General features: G+C 50.3%; 2 protein-coding genes across 3 annotated transcripts in view; one reads left to right on the top strand and one right to left on the bottom strand.

The window, feature by feature from the left end:
* The window catches only part of LOC143424028 (uncharacterized), a 155,802-nt gene that overhangs the window by 27,683 nt on the left and 105,776 nt on the right, over positions 1-22,343 (top strand). Inside the window, exon 2 of one of the 2 annotated variants that reach the window (XM_076895832.1) lies at positions 9,616-9,725. The exons of the other annotated variant lie outside the window; for it this stretch is intronic. The gene's annotated coding sequence lies outside the window, so the exon portion shown is untranslated. The remainder of the gene's footprint in view (positions 1-9,615; positions 9,726-22,343) is intronic. 2 annotated transcript variants of the gene reach the window in all.
* Positions 1-22,343, bottom strand: part of LOC143424053 (uncharacterized) — a 204,206-nt gene that overhangs the window by 153,020 nt on the left and 28,843 nt on the right. The gene's annotated exons all lie outside the window — the stretch shown is intronic.

Here is a 22,343-nt window from a genome sequence, read left to right as displayed (position 1 = left end):
GAAACGTAAACGGGCGTCCAAATATTTGCACAAATATTTGTCGATGGTAATAATTTTTCCCAAATGGCTCTCCTCCGTTTATCCCGCACAGTTTGCCCTGTATCTCGCGGGGTAAACGCGAGCGGATCGTCTTTGCGTCTCAAACGACACCCTTTTCCCCGTGGCGCCGTGTTTCGATCGTCGATTCTGCAAAAAAAAAAAAGAAAAAACAGTCGATTTTGTATTTCGACGCGCCCCTCGTCGCTCGTCTCGATTGAAACTCGACGGGGTGTTTCATTCCCCTTCGAACGGCGGCGCTCGCTCAAGGACGAACATAATTGTCGACTGTAAATGGAGTCCGTCGTTGCGTAAACGAAACGGACCGATCGTTTCTCCTGTTCCACGGGAACAATTAATCTTTGCTGGAGGCTGGGATTAATCCTTCGTTGGGGCTCCTTTCCGGCCATTCGATCCCTCGCTGCTGGCTGCTCGTCGTAAATAAAGGGGTCGAGACAGATCGCGCAACCGCTTCTTCGCCCCGTCGCGATGACACTTTCGATAACTTCTGCGACGATCTAATTGGCGATCCATCGATCACCGTCTCGTACGTGTCGATGTTCGCGGACGGTGGAGGCGAAGTCGACGCCATCGACCACCCCCGCTATTTGCGTAATGTCTATTAATGGCTTTTGTTTATTATTAGCGCGAGTAAACGCGGCACCTGGTTTCATTCCTTTTTTCCGTGTTCTCTGCGATTGCATGGCCGTCGATATTTATATAGCAGCTCGGCTCTCGATCGACGTAACTTTTCCTATCAAAGGGTGCAGTTTTTCATTCCGCATTAGACGCAACTGCAGTCATCGAGTCACAAGTGGGTCACAAGGTTTCAGAATCTGAATGAATTGTTATTTGTATCTAGCGACGACAACAGTAGCTTGGTATCAAAAATTCACTTAACACCCGCGCGTGTGTGCCAAGGATTTCGACGCGATTTGCCGACGCGTCGATTTAGCAGCTCGAGATCGAGGGTGTCAGGGGGCGGAGTGCTCGGAAGGAGAACGTGGCGAGCACCTGAGACGCGAGAGAAACGTGGCCCGTGTCGTCTGCAACATTCGTCTTCCCGTGACAAGGCAGCAAATTGCTTCTGAGACCATCAAATTAATAACGCCGCTGGACAGAACCCACCCGCTACGAATTGTCCTCCTAAGAAACTGCGATCTCTGTTGATTACCAGCGATAATAACTTTGCTTAACTTTCATTCCGCCGCGACATTTATTCAACATTCAAGACTGGAGCCTGCGAACCTGATATCGTCTTCTGTGCGTTGCGATGGAAATCCTCAGAAGAATTCCGTTCCGTTTTCCCACGGACGCGTTACAACCTCGAAGGGTGCGCGAGGGGTGGAACTTGAAGCGAACTTCGTCGCTGCTCGAATTCGTACGTCAGCTGGTTGGGGCGTGTTTTATCGGTCGATTAAGTTGGACGCAAACGGCCGATAAGAGTTGGAACGCCGGAAGTTTAAGACTCGATGCCGTGTGTTCGTGCTACGCTCGCGTTTCGCGCGGCGTAAGATTTCCCACGAGCGTCGTCGTTCATCCAGAACGCGGGCCAGCTATCTCTGCTTCCGTTTTATGCCACCGGCCATCGCACTGTCCCTTTCGCGCGACTTCGTTCCGATATTCGAAACGGATACACCTTGCTGAAGGTCTCTTCTTATCGCGAAATTGCTAACACACGGTTCAAAGGTAGGCTGTGGCATTGGTGTTCTTCATGGTACTCGTGTTCTGTGAGGGAGTACGCGTTGGTCCAGCTTTTTGGTAAACCAGCAATTTTCCATCCCAGGAAACGAGATCTTGCCTCTGGAATCGCGAATTTGGGACCCGGTGACCTTATTGTTATGCAAATTCTTTCCTGGAGATCGTAGCTTTGATTAGTCCCTTGGCTCGTTCGATCTAAATTAAAATTTTCAAATTCAGAGCGCGCTGTTGCGAGACCTGGGGTGTTTTCGTGCTTTCGTCTCCGAGGAAGCGTGTATTTGTCACGATGATACTTCCAGCGTGCCTTTTAGAATCGGGCCATCGTGCAGCGAGGTTCGACGTGATGCGCAACGAGCACCCAATCGTTACGTTTAATTACGCGATCCGATTGCAGGACGGTCGGACGAATTTTCGTAGGCGAGACACGTTCGACGAACAACGTCAAAGTGACGTATGTCGTTACGTCGCATGATTGAGATTCAACCCGTTGCCGCCTGTAATCGAGTATACGTACGTTGAACAGAAGGAATTCGAGGTGCCATCCAAGGAGAGCAATATTCGTGTCCTCGCCTGGAGCTCTGTCTCCTCTCTCAGATACTAGGTGTTTAGTTCGAGATCCGTCGAAATTGCATGGAAAAGCGGGAAACGAGGGATGAACGACTCAGCTAGACCAATGGATAGAGTCTCAAAGAGTTTCTAAGTATTTCTGCGAGACATTCGTAGGCCGTGAAATTCCTCTCGCCTTTCTTTATCAACCCTCGTCGTCGCAACGCATCTTCCGGAGTCGAGTGAATATTCCTCCCAGTGCTACGTTCCTGGGAACTGTAAATTTATTTCTTATTTAAAATGGAAAAGTTTTTGCGGGAAGTAGCTGTCGACGGTCCGTGGAACACGTAATTTAGTTTGGTCGGTCCACGGGGAGAGGAACTCGCGGTGGCGGCCAAGTAAAAAGCTTGCGGAAAACACGGAAAAGCGAGACGGTGCTGCGAGTGCCCCTAACTCTGGGGGTGTTCTGAAAATTTCCGCGCGCGTTCGACGCGGCCTCGTTTAAGGGCGGCGGTTGATACAGTCGAAAGGCTGTTGAAGGGGTTGACTTTTGAACCGGGCCAGGTCTCCTCCAGTCTGAATGTAAATAGAGCCCCGACGCCCTCGCTGTTTCAACGGATCTTTTTACGCGGACCCGTTTCACGTGTCGTCGCAGACCCCGTGTATTTTTGTCCGGGATTTCATCCGGCTGGGACTACGGAAACTGAATGAGCCGGCTTTTGTGCGACGCCCGTAGCCGCCGCTACTTTTCCCACCGCTGCAAGAAACTACGGCTCCGCCGTGACTCTGTCCATTCCGGCTGGGATAAATGAAACATACGAGAGTCGCGAATCTGCCGTGCGAAAGATGTAAAATATTGGTACAGAGTGGGATTAGTCGAGAGGATATAGAATTCAGTGTCCATTGTCATTCTAAACCTTTCTTTATTTGAGATTTTACAGTGGTCTGACTTACGACTGACTACGATCGCCAGTTACCAAGCATTCATCGCGTTACTTCTAGGAATAATATTTTTTTCGATCATCTTATTATCTTAGTCATCGTCCAAAATGTTAATACACATACTGAAGACAGTTCGACCGCGTGTCTCCTTCTGGTTCAGAATTTGCAGCTGATATTACAAGGCGCGAACTCTGGACAAGCGTCAGTCGCTGCGACTACGAGATCCCTCGCGGATGCTTTTTGCCTCGTTGAACCACGGCTGACGATCTTTTTCCTTCTCTTCCTCTCTTTCTCTCTCTTGCGCTCGCTGTGGAAATTCTCTTAGTTTTCTACTTGGTCGTCGCGAGGCAAGAGCGAAGTTAGCGGGTCGCCGCGATGGCTTAACGTGTACCGCGATGATGAAGTGTTTCTTTCCAGTTTTAGCCGGTTAAACTGCGAAACTCGTGTGCTCCACGTCGTCCGCGGCTTTCCGCGAGTTTTAACCCCGTCTACCATTCGTAGATGGGCTCCGCGGAATTACTTTGCCCTCGTCTTGCCGGCTTCTGTCGCGGAACTTCGCCGATGTCGGCTTCCGCGAACTCGTTCGAGCCTTCCTCCGTGATTAATTGGGTCAGCTGCGCGACCCAAGGTTCAGCCATTTTTCTTATTACTTGGCGAGATGGTTATCCATCATTCGTTGCTCGTCACGCTGTTAAAACAGAGGGAACCACGTCGAGCTACTTATGAGCCAAGTATTATATTCCACTCCAACGGAGTTAACACCCCCTCGTAAAGCAAACGTATTTCCACGTCCTCTGCGTACCAGGGGAGCGGAGGGTGTTTCAAGTAATAAAGTTGCGTGGAGTAGCCGGGCCGAGTGGCAGGAGAATGGAACCTCGTGTATTTCGTGGATCTTAAGCTCCATGGAAATGCTGGGTGTAATGGCGTTTCCCTGTAAGAAAAAACGAGGACGAGAAAGGAGAAGAAAAGAAGAAAGCGGTGGGGAGAGAGGACTTGGGTCCAGATGAACACTCGTCGTCATTTTTCTCTCGCGCTTCGCCGCGAGGCGAATTCCTCGTCACGGAAACACGGGGAAAAACCGGAGTGAACTTCGCCGCGCCTTCAGCTGCCGCGACTTTTTCCACTTTTTCGATCGAAGCCAGGTGACTCCGAAGCACTTCGATCTCCTCTGTCTTGGCTTCCACTCGAAACTTTCTTTTTTCCCCGATTCTCTTCCCCTCTTATTTCTTATTATTTTTTTTTTCTTTGCTTCTCGTACACGTCGGTTCTGGTTTATCGTTTTTTTCAGTCGACCGCAGAAGAAGGAAATTTAGCAGAGGCTAACGGCACTCGGGGGTATTGTGCGACCAGGTCGCTGTTGCATCACGATTGATCGTCCCTGGGAAAGCAGGGGAAGGGAAATAAAAAATTGGAAATATAGTAAAGGCTGGCCAGCTCGTGACCAACTTCTTTCTGTTCGACGCTCGTTCCTTTCTCGCTGTACGACGGCGTGTACGTGGTGGAAGGACGGGAGAATTGAAAAGCGTCCAAAAAGGTCGATCGAGCCAGCCGGCGTTCTTTCGACGCCAATAATGCCCGTGTCGTCCTTGTTCCTGTATAGATTTATCATCCGCCTTGATGGCTGGCTTAACGGCAACTAGGGAACGGAACGTTTCCCATTTTCCACGCTGGATGCGCTCGTTTCGTCTCCTCGCTCTCTCGATGGAACCTGAACTTATCGAGTGTCTTTCACGGTTGAACTCTAAATGCGGTTCGAAACGGACTCCTTTCTTATTTATTACCATCGACGAACAAGCTCGCTGTAGCCTCGATCAAAATTTCAATTTCGTCGATGCCCCAAGAGTTCTCTCATCGCTCGAACAGCCACGAGAACAACACCTCGCGAGGTGTTTCTGTTCGTGAAAATGCTGGAGCGCGTGTAAGAGTGTACCGCGAAGGAGCAAAACCATCGCGAACTTCTTAACCAGAGTAAACAGAGGCGCTCGAGTTTTCCGTGGAATTAACAGTCACGTTTTTCCCTCGACGATCACTTCACTTGACAAGCTGACTTAGCCAAGTATCTTCACCGGCTCTCCCTCGACTCCGCGATGACTTGCGAGGAGTATCGATTTATCTTCTCGTACAATGTTGTCGACTCACCTGTCCGAGGTTAGCGCCGCAGCGGTATTAACTCTCTCTCTCTCGAACGATATTTTTAATCCTACTTAATGAACTACTTCGTCCTCGCAGCAGAATGTCGCAGTGAATTTGATCAAATTTTCGAACCGAACAGTCTTCGAGAATATCACTGTGGTATACATTATTATTCTCTCTGACACTTACGGAGAATATATATAAAGTGTTCAGGTGGATCCTCAATAAGGATCACCCAATACCTCGTCACTGAAACGTTCTCCAGTTTCGAAGCTGCGAAAAGACTCGGCTTTATCACCCAGCAATACCCTTCCTCTGCCCATTTCGTTCCTCCCTAAGCACTCGTTCCATGTTTATCCGGTTCGTTTTCCGTTTGAAGCTGGCTCGGTCAGTTTCCTTTGAGCTGGTCGGACCTGGGCTCGGATCCGATCGTCGGACACAGCACCAGTTAGCCGTGGACGCGACGCTTTTGTCTCGAGTCGCAGCTTTCTCAGGGGTGTTGGTTCTCCACGCGGTCCCAGGTGGCGAACGCTGGGGGTTTATTCGTCGCTGGGTCGTTCGGAAAATCGCGTCGTTAGTGACGTCAACGAAAGGACGAGCAGGGAGGGAACCCCTGCTGGCTGTTTAAAACGAGCGTCGATTGGATAAATCGCGGATGAAAGCCAGCCGGATAAATTTATTCAGCCGGCGAAGCTTTAATCTTGAATGGCGTCGAATCGAACGGGCAAACGGGCAAACGTGTCGTTGCCGTTTTAATTGATCCTGTTTTTCGATTGCCCCGACAGTTTACGCACACTTTTTTCCACCTAATTATCGCGACAAATGGCTGGCCGCGTTGTCGAAGGGTTTCTGTCAATTTTCGTTCTCGACTCGATCAAACGACACGATCGTACGATTTGAAATTTCCACCGAACTAATTTCTCTCTGTGAAAAAACGATCGCTCTGCTTATTAAGCGATCGAGCACGCGTCTCTGTTGCCGGTTGGCGAACGTCGAGTCGAGCCACGCGCATAAATGGATAGAAATTTGTAACCGTATCGAGGCGCAACGGCTCCCATAAATCCGTGGATCCTTGCCGCTCGTCTCGCCCCGGTCGTCTCCGCTTTATTGTCGCCGACCGGGTCCGGGTAATCAGTTCCCGTTAAATCGGTCAACGAAACCTGGGAAACGCGCGTCCCAGCAGTGCAGGATCCCTTGATAGAACAGGGCAGAGGGAGGACAGGAAACGAGACGAGGCGGACAGCGGAGAATTTCCAGCTGGATTTAGTATCTGCGCTGCGAGCAAGTTAAACCTATTACGGTGTGTTTCGTTCGAACGTAAACGCGTACCACGCGTTCGAGTCTTGGACGCGTCGCGTGCATCGCGCCAAGGATCAAAGGAAGCTTGTATTTTCATTTATCGATACGTCCCATTCCATCGCCGCGCTTCGTTCATCCTGCCAGCCACTCTGCGAGTCCAAACATTTGCGCTGGTAGAAATTAATAACAGGAACGTTCGGTCAACGTGGAACTGCGAACAACACGATTGTTAATGCACGCTGGTCGTCCCGTGCAATGGGGTTAACAGCGTTAAATTCGTCGGAACGAACGCGTCGCTTGTGTTTCTTCGTCGTGCTCGAAGCCACGGAAATAAATTCGTCGTTGGAATTCCAGTCGGGTGATACTGAATGTGTCGCTGATAAATATTCGCGCGTTTATTTCCCGATCGCGCAACAGGAGCCATTCACCAGCGATATCGTGGAGAAATATTCATTCTCTCTGGCGGTGGATCTCGCGAAAATTTCATATTACGACACAGTCAGCTTTCAGAATAGAAGTGGCGAGGAGGATCCCCTTTTTAGATCGTTCGTACGTTATATCTATATTCCGTTGAAGTCGTCGATAACAAGTCGATCGATGTGTCGCAATTGTTCGCGAGTCGAGGGAGTGGGACGCGGGGCTGTTGCAAATCAGCGCTGCGCCCAACTCCTTCGCGGAATCTCGTCTCGCGGGTTCGATAAATTGCGCGAGATACCGGCGAAGCCTCCAGGATTATTGGACCTTATTACTGGCGGGTACAGAAATTGCCTCGTAATGCCTTGTCGTTCTTCACGCGGCGAACGTCCGTTTGGAGGACGCGACTCGCGGCTACGACTCCTGATGAAATTATCGGAATTCTGTTTTTCGATTAACTGCTAGCTCACGGCGGTTCGATTCACGCTGATCACTTCTGCTCCAACGAGATGATAATAATAATGTCGAGGCTAAAGGAAAATAAAAGGGAAACGATCGAAAGTCAGCTGGGCTACGTCGAATAACACCCTTGATTAATCATTTGCAGAGATTTCTCTCTATCTAGATCATCGCAACGAAGTCACGTTTGTAATCTTGCCAATAGGCAGGGGATTATCAAGCGCGAACTGACGGAAAACCACGAAACAGCAGTTTTGCGTGGTCACGTCCCTTTTCGCTGAACCATTCCATGGCGCACGTTGCGCAAACATTCATAGAATCGACAATGGGATAGAGTAGATCACTCGCGCGGTAACTAGATCCGGATAGAATAGCGTAGGAAACGAGAGAAAAAAAAAAAAACGAAAAAAAGACGGGTAGGAAAATCCCGCGGAACTCGCAAACGAGCTTGCGAGTATCGATCGTCGAGGGCCAGGACAATTAGCGGTGTCGTTCATCGGCAACGAGCAATCGGGTAGGAAGGCGGAAAGTTGGCCTCGCTTGTACACGCGAGTTCGGCTGTCCAGCCGGGTTCATCAGCGTGATTGGTGCTCTTCGAACCGACAACGGACCGCGGAATTCGGTATGTCGATGCTCTGGGCATTCTGGTGTCGCGCGCGGTCATCTTCGTGTAAACGTCGACTGGGGGTGTTTCCAGGTCGCGCCGTACGCCGCGGCCCCGCGGCATTTTCCTCGTCATCCGGGATGAGGCGGCTTTGCCCCGGGATTATCAACGATCCTCTCGCACCTGCGAATATCGACAACTTCCCGGTGGCCTGGTACGTGACGTTGATTCGCAATAACGTCGCTGGTCGATGAACAACGAGATCCCCGCGCGATAGTCGGGCTTTGCGAATGATTTAACGGGTTCCCGCGGGGGGTGTACGGGCGTTACCGCGGTCATTGTTCGTCGAGCTTTTTCCGTTTGACGTTACCAGGGTCTTTTCTTCGCGCGCTTTTACTTTATCGCGCAAAATCGTATTTGACGGGGATGGAAGCGTCGGATCAGAAACCTGGAAGGTTAGAAACATCAGGAAGGTCGAAGGTCGATAACGCTAACCTCAATCGCTTCTCTCGAGGCCAGCACACCTTGGTAGAGGGTAATGGAAGAGATTTACACCGCGCTCGATCGAATCAAAGAGCATCGAGGGGAAACGGAGGGGAGGACGGAAGTAGGGAAGCGATGTAGGATATGGCAGTGACCGAACGTGGACGCGGCGAAGTTCCCGGTCGAAGCAAAGTAACTGTAATTTATAGTTGCGCGTGGGGGACAGGTATGTGAATCGCGCGGGTCATACTCGAGCCAGTCGAGCGGTTTTCAAACTCCCCGTTTCCGGCGGTGCGCCGAATCAAAGTTAGCGGGCGAGCGCGCTGGACCGCAAGGCGATAAAACGTGGATCACCGAAAATGGAGTGTCCGCGGTGTCCATGCATTAAACGTGCGCCGGAACCACGTATTTCTAGCCAGCGCTGCGCGATGCCTTCCTCGCGGGTCGCGTCACAGCCGAGACTTGGACCGGGTCAGCTCGAAATTGGCCAGCGCGAAAGCGAGCATCGACCCGCGGATTTGGGATTTCGCTGCGCCGCAGGGATGATTATACTCGCTGGCTGGTACGCGAGAGACAATTCCACGGTCTCTGTGATGTAATTCGCGCCGGGTTTCGAGCGTGCGTACGTAAGCCGATCGGGAATTGTAACCGCCGCTAAGTATTGCTGTATCAACGGGAAACGAAGGACCTACGTGATATCTGACCAGGCGTTTCAATCCCAAAATCCGACCGCGGCTTCGCGACTCTGATCGAGGTTATCGGGTTTTCGCTCGTTTTCCATGCACGCTGCTCGAATCTCGTCGAATATTTCCCTAGAAATATTTGATACACGTATAATACGCACATTTATATCTTCCGTAATTCTCGAAGAAGTCACAGGTGAACGTTAAATTCGATCGAATAATTCTCGATAGCGTAAAACATAAAGTACTTGGATCTGCTAAATGGATCATCGTCTGTTCAATAATTAGACATCGTGTACCTCTGTTTAATTCCAGGTTAAAGCGATCTCGAATGCACCGTCGCCGCATCGATCCGTCTCCCTCCCGATGCTCCATTCATCCTCGTACCTGAAGGTCGGCCAGGCTGGAGTCACAGAGGAACCGGGGTGAGTCGAAGCTTCCGGTCCCCCACGATTATGTTTCGCCGCGCGACGCCGCGAGTCGGGAAAGTTAGCCCACGTTTTCTCCTCGTGTTCTTCGAATCAACCGAGGCAGCCTGGCTCGCTCGAAACTTTTTGGCACGATTCCACCGCTGGTTCCGTGTGTACACAGATGAGAAGGGGGTAAGAGAGATGGGGGTTGGGTATCGTTGCGCGAAAGCTTCCAATTCCGGCAGCGATCTTTTAGCGGCGTCGAATGATAGCAATTTGTCGCGGACGGTAACGAGCGCGGCCTATTTTCATCGTCGAACGACACGCAGCGAGCCGCCAGCAGGCTCCTACCGATAAAGTAACGGGTTGCATCGTCGGATGATTTCTCGCGGAGGAACGAATATACTCAGCGCTCTCGCGCCTGGTCCCTCCCTCTAACTGTCTCCTGGCACAATGGACCGTGAAATTGTTGGCAGCGCTCTTAATAACTTGCGTTAGAAGGCAAGAACTTCGCCCTGATATTTCACCTCTCTCCTCAGCGTTGAATTGCGACGCGCGACACGACTTGCCGCTTTGTACTCGCGCGCTCGAGGGATGAGCGTCTAACGAGTTTGCCCTCTTCACGGGATTGATCCCGGTACCGCTGATTGCGCGAGACGTTTCGTCGGTTCGCTGGTCGGTTTTTTGCGTGCTCGTCGTCACAGTCATCGAGCAGCGTCCGACTTTATTAGAAACGAAAGCGTGGACGGCGAATTCGCGGACCGGTGAATGCCTCGATCGATCGACTCCTGATACGAGTTGCCAGCAATTCCATCGAGCCGATGGTAATCTTCCGTTCGATTCGCGATTCAGTTTATTCGAGCGGCGGCAACGGGCTTCGAAACGGGTGACTATAAAATTGATACGTCCCAGCGCTACACAGCGGCCGTGTGTTTTCGTCGAACGCGGCGCGTAACGTTAAGTAACGTCGATCGCATTATCCGGCTGTCTCATTGATTACACGGTATACGTATCGCCTAATTATGCACTTTGCCCGTCGACGAGGAAACCGCATTGCAGTTACGCGCATCGAAACGAATCGGGTGTAACGCGCGCACACCTGGATCGTTAACTTATTTCCCCGGCAATTTATCCGCGTGCACGCGCGTCATATACATTCGCATTGTTTCGGGCAAACATCGAACCGTAATTACGATAGAAGATTACGATAACAACGGAAGCGGTCCCGGGTATTACCTACTTCGAGCATAACATTCGAATTTATGACACCGACCGTTGTTTATCACCACCGGAATATTTAACCCGGGCAACACTGGGAATCGTTTAATAGCCGTAACGATTTATTCCTACCTCGTCCACTGTCGCTGTTGCGTCAGAGACGCGTAACCCGTCCAGAGAATCGGGGGTTGTTAAAGAGGGACGCGGAATTCCACGCTTATTAGAGCGGAAAGCGATTAAAGCTTACCTCTGCCTAATTAAGAGCACAGCGGACAAAAGGGTACCCGGCGAAATGAAATTTCGCATTAAATTGTTCACCTCTCTTCTTTAATTCTCTTGCCACACTCCAGTATAATCCAGTGCCACGCGAAGAAACATTGCTCGCGTCGCGGGGCGCGGAAGCAACGCGGATTGTCGCTGGTGTAATTGCGAGGACGTCTTTCGCCTTTTCTTCCTGGGACGATCGTCTCGAATTCTCTCTTTGCAAGCAGTTGATTAACGAACGCGACGATTTTCCGTGGGGCTACGCACAGAGTGGCGAACGCGTCCGCAGTTAGAAGGCACGACCGCGACCAGGGAGAAGTTACGAGGGCAATATCGTGGCTAACCAAGATCAAACGCCTACGCACGATCGCGGACGTTAGACGAGGACGTATCGCCGTGCACGTCGCCCTCGGCGTCGCTCGAGAGGCTACATAATTTTCTATCTATCTAGGCCAATATTGATCGCATCGAGATCGGGTCGATTCGCAACCGGAAGCCAACCTTGAACGCGCACACGAGCGACGCGAAATTAATTCGAGCGGTTGCCGTGGGGGTTCCGTAATGTGTCGTTCATTCTCGATCACTCAAGGCTAGGAAACTTGATCCCAGACGGGTTTCTCGGGGTAAATATAACCGATGAAACATATGTAACGCGCGAGGATCACACGGACGACCCTCGAAACCGCGAATGCATTAACAACTCGAATACTCGCCGAACTATTCCGTTTCCGACAACCGCCCCAGTCTCTCGTATCCGCCCAACATCCGTCCGCCATTTTACTCCCTCTATGTCCGCGAGCCTCGCAAACAACCAGAGCCCAGGCGTTATCCACCCCGTGCGCCTTGGATCGTCGCGATCAGGGGCGCGCCGCGAATCCTGGTAGCGGGATCGATAAACGGGGAACCGGTGAAAATCCGCGGCCACTTTAATCCGCGACTGGTTATTGTCCCCGCGTGCGTACCACGCAGTACGTAACAATCGGCCACGTCGGATGAATGGTGCTCCCGTGGAGCCTTAAAATCCGATTGGATTTATAAACGGGGCTGCGCGGGGGTTAGGCTCGCCGATAACCCGCGATCCGCGCGATGCGACGCGTACACACGCGCGTCCGCCAGGCTGATACCAACGCGGCACAGTTTGCTTGGAAAGCACACAGCTGTTTGACGTGGTTGGATTAACGGTACGCTGGATACACGGGTTCCAGTTTCCCCTCGGGACGGGGTTTAGATGTATTTGGACATCGAGCAGGGGTGGCAGGGCGGGCGGCGTCGCCTTTTCGCGTGTTTTCAATCTGCTAGTTAATTTGACGGTTACCAGTGGAATATTTACTCGATACGTCGGAAGTAAGCGAGTGTTGGTCGTCCGTCGACCGTGGCCCCGTCGAATCGACGACTGTGTTCAGCAGCCGTTTGTCAATGGACGAGCGATGGCAGTGGCTTATCGATTCACGATCACGATCATCGTCGTACACCTGCTCTATGGGATACCAATTATCCGCGACGTTGACTGAGCGGGCTAATTACGCGAACAAGATGTAACGGTTGTGTTGTCATCGTTGCGTGTGACGAGAATCTTCGAGTTCGATCGAGCTCGATATGTCTCGAATCGAGTTCGATATGTATGTATGTTTCTTTGATTATTTGCTATTCCGGTTGATTCCTCCTGGATGGCGAGATATAGAGGGGCAATGGTATACGGGTTATTAGTACTGGTTATTAACAGCGACAGATACCCGGGGATTGATTTACTGATTAGCAACGCGATCATCATGGTGATGATGCGATACTGTTTAATTAATTTAGCATAGGCCGGCTGCTGATTGGGAAGGATACCGGGCGCGTTCGATAAGACATTAGTGGGAGTAGTACCGGTTGGTATAATTGCGCGGTCGATCGAGTCAATCAACGTGTGATTATATTCGCCTTGATCCGTTCACTGACGTTGGAATAACGAGCTTACCGTGCCGGCTGTTGCTTCTGACGAAGTGGATCCGTTACGAGACCGGACGCGCGCGGCAGCCATCGCGCGATCGCCGATTTAAATGCCCCCCGTTTACTTAATTACTGCGAGCTTTTCTATTTCAATTTCGAACCCCGATGTTACGCGACTCGGATAACTCTCGCATTAACTATTCGCTTGGCTCGGAACACCGGAACTCGCTGCATTAATTAAAGATAAGGTACTTTAATCCTGGAATTCTACCTTCTTACATCTAGTTCTACCTAGCCGCTCATTAACGACACAAGATCCCTTAATTTCTATGTAATTGGATTTCCACGTGACGCATCGTCTTTGTAATTCTTCTTGCACCTCTCCTCTCGCGTTACCTCCGAGTGTAAAGCATAATTCCGTTCCTCCTCCGCTTTGGCGTTCATTTTTAACGAATCGTGCGGACGTTGAGACGAAGCGAGCGCGCCCTCCGCGTTCGAGGTTCGCTTTTAATCGAAACGTTTGAACGAACGCGCTGTCGGATCAGCCGCGGAGTAGAAAAAATAAGCTCCCCCTGGTTGGTACATTTGACACGTTTAATGTAAAATAACGATCGTACCGCGCCGTATGGCACGCGTAATCTCCAGGTTAATCTGTGCATGTTCAGGCTTGATACGATTACGCGTTAATTTTTCGTTGCTCCGCTCCCGGCTCGTAAGCCGTTTAACGGGCCACGTATAATCGCGCGTTTCGCGCGATGACACACGGCTTTCATCGCAACCGGACGGCGTTAAGAGATAGCTGTTTGATTAAAAAGACGTCTCTTCATGAGCTCCGAGGATAGAAATTAACTCGATGTCTTCTCGCTTCTTTCGTTTATTAAACTCTTCGCTGAGTCCTTTTAATGATATTCCGCGAGACCCTCGTAGAGATTCGTTCTCTCCGATCTTTGCGAGGTAGCTAATCCACTTACCCTCTGTCGCGTGTTTCAACTCCACGCGAGTACACGAACGCAATAAAATTCGAAACGAGAACGAAGCGTTTAGGGGGTGGTTTCGAGTCCCGTCTAACGAAAGACGTTCCACGGCGTCGACGTGCAACAGGGATGCAATCGAGTAACAAGTATTGTTCGTCCAGCCGCGGAACAATGGTCCACGGGGTACTTCATTCATCCGCTTACAATTACACGAAATTAATGGGAATGAAAATCGGGATCTGGCGCATGCAGCCGAGAAGGTGTCGGTTGAATGGTACGTCGTTGTTTCATTGTTCGTGCCGCGCGCGGGTTCCCACCCCTGATCTTGATTAATCGGGACTGCGCCGCCGGCTGGCCCGCGTTATTTGCGAGCGGGGCGGTGCTCGTCAAATATTTGCCGCGAATATTCGATTAACGTCCGCGGAACGAAAAACGACGGATCAATGCGCCTCGTTTCCTTTGTGCAGGCGCATTTTTACCCCGGCGCTCATCGCTGCCCCGACCGCGCAACCACGCGATCTCCCTCGACGGCGCGCTTCGATCGATCCACGAACCAGCAATTTTCATCCCTGGCCTACGCGATGGATACATCCCGTCAGCGAAAGGCCGACCTCTGACCTGTGCGAGCAGTATTCGGTTTTTTGTAAACAGCTAGAATCGCTGACACGACTGCGGAGCAATTAATCGCGACGAAGATATTGCTAGGAAAATAGGGGATGCTCCGACCCTCGAGTCGTTGCTCGAGAAAGGTGAGAGCGGGATAGGCTTAATTAATCAATGAAGGAACTGGCTGTCGATGGAATTGTGGAGGTTTAAATGTTAAATAGGAAGTTGGAAAATTTTTCACCAAAAATGGATTGGAAGGTTGAATGTATGGTTGGGAGAGAAAGAAACGGAGCAATTTTAGTTTTGGAAATGTTTGCGTGGGACCGAATTCTATTAACAGAACGAGGGCACGACTCGCGAAATAAGCTAGCGTATTTTTCGATGCTTGTTTGGTTTCGTACATTTCAGTTGCTGGTTGTTTCTCGCGATCACGGCTGGAAAGCGTCAAAAAATGAGATCAAAATTCCCATCCGTTAATTTACAGAGGAAGAAGAACTGTTTAATTAATTCAGTCGACGATGCGCGGCAAAAAGTGGCGCGGTCGACGTGTACTTTGTTCTGTAAATTCAAATGAAGCCGCGGGGGGTTGTAATCCGTTTTAATTGCAGAGTATTTTGGTGAAAAAAGAAAACGAAAGAAAAAAAGAGTCTTACTTCGACTGCGCGCTTTTTCCGTCGCAGCGTTTTATTGTAAAAGTAATTTGACATTCTTCCTCAATTCACCCCTTTGTTTGTCGAGGAACCGAATCAGAACGCTCGACGTGGTACAATTGATATCGCAGCCTTTCAAATGGTAAACGCTCGAGCAGTCTCCACGTTTCTCATGAAAATCCGCGATTTCGTTCGAAGAACCAAGGAGAATCGCCGTCTGAATTAATTCTGAGGATCCAACGGGGTCGTTGTTTCATTCAGGGATCACGCGTTTCATCCGTTCTGAATTATCGTCCACCCTGCGGAGGACGAGCCTGTCGGTGGCTCGCGAGTAATACGACATGGACGTTATCGGCGTCGTAACTCGGTTGTATACATCGATACCTGGCCGCCTACAGGATTGGATAGCGCCAATCCTGAATTGCTCGTGGTGGTGGGACAGCGGTTTGGTCATCTCCAGATTTGATCCCCGGTGTACGGCGTCCCTACGGGGACACGTCAAAGCTGTCGAACATAGGTGGGCAAACACGTGGATTCGCCTCGGCTGGTGCATTGTGGTGACATCGGGTAGCTGATCAAAGCCGACATCGCGTCGACCTTTTCGCATCTTTGCTCTCTCCCTCGTGCTATTTCCCATTGACCTCGCATCGTGCCTCGCAATTGCTATTTTAACGGAGAAATTTCGGGGCGGATCGTGTCAAAGTTTTTGGTAGTTCGATTAACGATCGATTTAGACCGCGACACACGGCAACGAAACGATTATTAATCGACTCGTTGGTCCGTTTATACGTTCGTTCGCGTTTACCGTTGCTGATCAACATTTCCCCTCGATTCCACGAATCATAGCGAGGTATTAATTCCGAATCGATTTCCAGGCGAGCTTCCCTCCCAGCCCTCGGTGGTTTCGTTCGCGCGGCAGTTCTCGTAGAACGGTATTCCAAGAGAGAAATTTTCCTGCCGTTTGGCACGAACCGTGCTCGGGAAATCGGTCTATCCGCGGCAGCAACCGGCTGAGAGGCTGTTCAGAAATTCCTGGTTACCGTGGCCGCGTAACGCGTATAGCTAGGATCCACCCTAGTCGTCGCGGCGTCCGATGGTAATAATGCGGATTCGCCCTTACGATCCCATTCGGTCTCGCGATGCAGAAGAATAACGCAAATTTGACGACACCAGCATGCAAACAGCCCGCCATTCTCGCTCACGACCAAATCGAAATATCCACCAGCCGTATCGGACGAACTTACTTTACCTATATTACAAAACGCTCCGCCGCCATTTTGGTCACTCTTACTTTAACCTACGCGTCGAACGTGGTACACTTCGCAGACGTCTCGCGAGGAATCTCTTCGCGTTGAATTAAAAGGGTTCAAAGAATCATTAAAAAACATCGTCGACACCATCGAAGCTGAAAGAGAGATTGAAATTTATATCGAGGATCGAATTCGATTCGCATCTCGAGCGTGATTCATCGAAGTCCTCGCGACTGACGTCTTCCGGCGGTGTTTACGGTCTATCGAGCGTACTCGAGCCCTGAGCCGGACGCTCGTGAAGCGTATCGCGCGTACACCATTCACAGGTCAGACGTTGCAGCACGACCGGAATGGATCAGAGATAACTCGAGCTGCAGCCTCGCGACGCGTACCACCGATGGAACTGACCGAGGAATGCCAGTCAGAAATTGCTTCACCGCCGGCATCATAGCTCCGTTTATCGGAAAAATTTTCGCCACGTACGTTGCCCGGACGCGAGCAATTTCCAACCATCCCAAGCGCCATCCGTTCCTCCAACTTTCGGTTTCGATATCGGCTAGTCGATGCTCGAGTCATCGTGTTTATGCTGACTCGTGTTTATTAACGCCAGGTGATTTAAGCGAGAGAATGCAGTTCGCGTCGTTTGATCGTTCAGCATCTAAGGAATTTTCCAATTACTCTCACGTCGAATTAGAGGAGATCGAACATAAGTTTGGTAGCGTGTTGAGGTTTCCACGGAGGTTGGAAGAAAAATGTATCGAACCGGTTGCAGCAGCGAAACGATTTGCTTCCAAGTGGTCAGGGTTGGTGACGAAATTAAAAACGGGCCGAAGAAAACGCCGGGTTTTCGTACACCGTTGGCCAACCTGGGCATTGCAAATTGCTTCTCCACCGGTTCCATCTTTCACTCGCTGGAAAATTCGATCTTCGATGTCGGCGGTGAACCGACTGACCACCTGCCGTGTGCGGCTCTGGTTTTATTGAAAAATTTCAGCTGCTCTATCCTACGTTCCTGTTTCCGCGACTCGTTGGCGGGGGCCTGATTTACGTCTGTAAATATTCCGCGATATCGTTCCTCTGAATCGTCCAGCTGGCGATGCTCGCGATTTTTGAATCAGTTTACGGTGTAATTAACAGGACAGAGGAAATTCAGAGTTAACTCTTTGTCCTCGAGATACACTCTGTCCTTCTCTCCCTTTGGTCCTTTCCACCGCCTCCTTTTAGCGATGATGATAAACGGGAGGAGGACGAAGACTCGAAGTGTCAAAGAGTCACTTGTTTACCATAGAATTGCATTAGGAATCAGGAAATTGAAACGAAATTCATTTTGCACAGTATTTGTACTTCGACGCTAATCGCAAAGTAGATTTTCGGTAAATAATCTGCAAGACAGTCAGCGTTACCCGTCCTCATCGTCGTTGAAGTGTTCGTTACACGGAAGTTCAGTTTCGAAAGGCTGCAATCTACATTTTCCTCTCGAATACTCGCTTCAGCATAAATACGTAACAGCTATTGCTCGAGGAATTAATTATTTAGCCTCTCCGTCCGGTTGTAGTAAAGGCGGCAGCTTCGAACTTATTCGTGCTCGCATTTTCGTTGCCTTCCTCTTCCGCTACTTTTAATGCACTCGCGGTTTAAGTCGAATATACGCGCGGCTAACTATATCCTAGTTAAAATAGTGGACAAGCGTGGGATTAGGAGGAGCACGGCAATTCCCAGCAAATTTCCTCTAATCTTCCCACCCTGCTTCTTTCTACTTCGCCGCTAATTGTTCACAGTAAAAGACAATTAGCCCCAAGTTTATCGAGGATCGCTCGAACGGAAGTGGGGCATAATAAAAGGAAACTGCTACGTACACACGGAACGAAAACGAACGCACTCGTGACTTCAGTCGAGTTTAATGGGAATTTTCGGCGGAGATCGATCGCTCGCCGATCGTTTCGGGTTCTGAAGTAAGTTCGACTCTCCATTATCGCGTGTGTCGCTAAATCGTTCGCGTCTAAGTATACGATACGTCGAATCGCGATTGGAAGGTGCGACGTTGAAACGAATTCTTTATCGATACCCTTTATCGCTGGAGCACCACCCCTTCGTCCTACGGAAGCCTTTCAAGTAGGGGTCTCTGGATAAAATTCGTTTCCTGTCGAAATCGCTGATACAATCGCGAATTGGGAATTGAAATTAATATTTTTCATCCAATGGAAATTGTTCTAAACGGAAATTGAAACGATGAATGTCGATATATATTTATAAAATAATCGTTAATGAAAAACACGATTCTTATACATCAGTTTCTAAGTCTTCCATAAATTAGCCTTCGAGAAGTCGATGTGTCTAAAACTAGAGGATCAGAAACAAGGTCAATCAAAGCTGTTCTATCCATCGCAAATTTATTTCAGGAGTCTGAAATTAAAAGGAGAGTCTCTCGTGAACCAGTTAATCCCTAATGCAACGTTTCATTCAATTTACGTGTTTCGAGTCGAGCAACGAGGGTTCTATATAAAACGGGGGAATGGAAAGCGACGGTGTCAAACGCGAAACAGCAGAGATAATAATATCCTGCGGAAAACGCGAGCGTTCTTCGAACGCATCGCTCTCGACGGCCCCGGAAATAAATTCACCGGGGCCATCCGCGGGGCGAACAACTTTGGAACACGCGCGGCCACTCGTTCTGCTCCCTTTCTTTCCCGCACGCAACTCGCGCCGATTAACCCGCTCTCCGATTTCTCTCGCGTTCGCATTTCACCCCTGCGATACACGCTCGGTCGGCTGTTTCATCGCGTATCGCGCGCGCGCGCGTATTCGTACGTCACGGAAAAATGTCAGTGGAAGAATAATCGAATCGATTTCCGCGCGTACACCCCGAAACGAGCACCGATAATTATCGCTCGATCGCGCGTTATCTACTTCCGCGCAGCGTACGTCGAACGATAATAAGTGCGCGCGCGGAAAAATTACAGATAATGCGTATCTGACGCAGACACGCGAGTTACGTATCCCCTCAGCTCTGCCTTAACAGAGGTATTATCGTTATTAACCGTGCTTTATTGGCAGCCAGGCTCCCGGGGGATCGTTTTTCCTGCTCTCGTTTCCACTCGTTTGGGGTGGACATTCAGTGTGCGTTTGTCCGAGTTCATCGACAGACCGGAATAAAACCCGGTTGCCACTATTAATTTTTGTAATAGCTCCTTTTATCGGACCTTTTCATCGCAGTTTCTTCCACTGGAAATGGAATTAAAGGCAAATTTGTTTTTAGACTCGCGCGATATTAATTAACCACCCCCTCTGGTCCATTCAATGGCGGACGCTAGCTTCGTATTTTATTTTACTCTGAAATGAAACCGGAACGTAAACGAGATCTTATCTTCCTTCTGGTCAAAGGCTGCTGCTTTCTCATAATCAGTCGCTCGCTTTGTCGAGACCAATCGGAAGTACGGAGATTTCGGTTTGTCGAGCCTCTTCGGTAACTTTGCGCCGTCTTAAATGGAATTGAACACCGCGAGCGAGCCGATCGCGAACGAAGTCCGGCCTGTGAAAATTCGCGGACTCCCCCGCGCGAATTCGGTCGCGATTAATTATGATAAGCAGCGGCGGTGATTAATTGCCCGTGGCGGCCGGGTTCAACTCGAAGGAGGGAGTAATTACTTCCACGCGCGGATTTCCGCGGCGATAATTCAGCGACGAGCTGGCCCGGCGGAAACGACGCGTGAATTCAAAGTTTCCTCGCGGAACGAGGGGGTGGCCACGGGTTAGAAACAAAAGGGAACGTTTACGAAACGCTCGGACCTTAATGGCGGACTGTGGAAGGGTTGCAACGTGAATATCGGCGGCTCCTCGCGAATCAGCTGATAACGAACGGGGTAGTTTGCTCGAGACACTCCACTTTTCGAGTCCTCGCTAGGATCTCGTCACTTTTGCGAACGTTTCATCGAATTCGAGGTGTACCAGATCGACGTGGTTGTTCGATGAAATGGTACGGACTCAGAGGCTCAACTGGGCCAAGAGAAATGAGCTAATAAACGGGTCCAAGGGTCGAGTATGACCGCGGTGGTCGCAGCTGGGACGTTTGACAGAAAGCTTCGCGTTACAGTTGTCTTGATCGATAGCGGTTAGTTTTTCAGCGGTCGTTGGTCAACATCGATGTGACTGATCAGTTTCGTGGGAAAAATGGCTGAAATGAAGATGGACAGTTTGTTGCATCAAAGTGTCCGATGCATCCATTTGTATGTCAACTTCTATCACTCGTATATCACGAGAGGGCACCGATGAAACGTTGTCGAAGCTGAATCAATACCGCGGGTATTATGGGTTAAACGAATCGCGATCATCTGATCGCAGCCTCGAGCCGGAACGATGTTCGATGGCTGGTTAATTTCGACGCGCAACTTCGTTTAGTCTTTTATCAAAATCCTCTCTGACGAGCGCCGCCTCGGGCGGCTTCAATTTGCCGAAACTTCAATTTCGCCAGGCGCGTTTAGTATTCAGTCCTACGGGGGCGAAATTTCGCGCCCAGCCAATGCCTCAGGCCCGCTCGAAGAGACTCGACCGTCTGTTTCACACCGCCAATAAGTCAGCGGAACACTTTGGAGAAATTGTCTTTCCTTCCTGCCCGTGCGCGCGTTTATGCTCGTGGCTCGTTCCACGCGGTTCTGGTTCCTGGCCCTCTCGCGCGACACTTGGATACCACCCTGATTCAGAAATTGCTGGGAACTGATTGTGAGGCTGCCGTGAAACGTTTGCCAGCAACGCTTCGAAACGTAACGGGGGTGGTTGGGAGCAGAGGGGGAGAATTAAATTGTATTAATTTATACGCTCGCGTTGGCTCGAAGGGCGTTTATTATTTCAACGAAGCGCGGCGAAGAGCGAGCGGACGCATTTGTATTAATAAGAACAATAATTTATTTGCGATATAATTACCTTGGCATCGCTTTAAGCGTACGAGATGGAAATAAAAAATTACATCCATCGTCCGCGCGGAGGGACGCGTAAAAAATTTCAATTACCGTAACCAGCCAGTATACTGCGAAACAGCAGCCATGAAAAAAGCAATTGCACGTACGTAATTCAATTTCTTCCATCACTCCCTCCCTCTCTCTCTCTATCACTCTTTCTCTCTGTGCACCCACATCGATTTAACCGTGCAACGCGAAGGTGCTCGCGCGAACGCCATTTAGACACGCACATTGCCGTGAGATTCGATGGACCATTCTGCGAACGCTATCGGAGGATTCCCACCGCCGCTGTCGAACACGAAGGAAACGGCCAGCATCGAACGGCTGCGGGATAAACCCAGAGCGCAGATTCCGCGGCCGGTATCTTTGCGTAAGGGCTTAAATCTGCCGGCTGATAGCCACCGCTCCATTGTGCATCGGAAAATTGCAACGGCCGCGCCATTAACCGATGCGCTCGCGGGGTAATTGCCCTTTTCCAACCCCCGTAGCTACCTTGTTTTCCCTTCCCCGCTATCTGTCGGACGATTATACCGTCCCACCGTCAATTCGCGAACACCTTGCCACCCCTCTGGCCGCCTCGCGACCCCTAATTGAGATTTTATCGACGGACAACCCGGCTGGATCCCAGCCGGAGGCTGCGTCGACGTTTCGCTCGTGTTAATTACAGCCCCCGCTAACAATCACCCGGTAATGCGTGTCTGTAAATTTCGTTCGTCCATGATCCGCCCGCACCCTCGATTCGTTTCATTTTCTTTCGTACAAATCGATCAAATTTCATTATTCGACG

This window comes from Xylocopa sonorina, chromosome 5 (assembly GCF_050948175.1).
Source record: "Xylocopa sonorina isolate GNS202 chromosome 5, iyXylSono1_principal, whole genome shotgun sequence".
In the NCBI taxonomy this organism is placed as follows: Eukaryota; Metazoa; Arthropoda; class Insecta; order Hymenoptera; family Apidae; genus Xylocopa; species Xylocopa sonorina.
The sequence above is the reverse complement of the archived record's forward strand: the minus strand, read 5'-3'. Positions and strand labels throughout refer to the sequence as shown.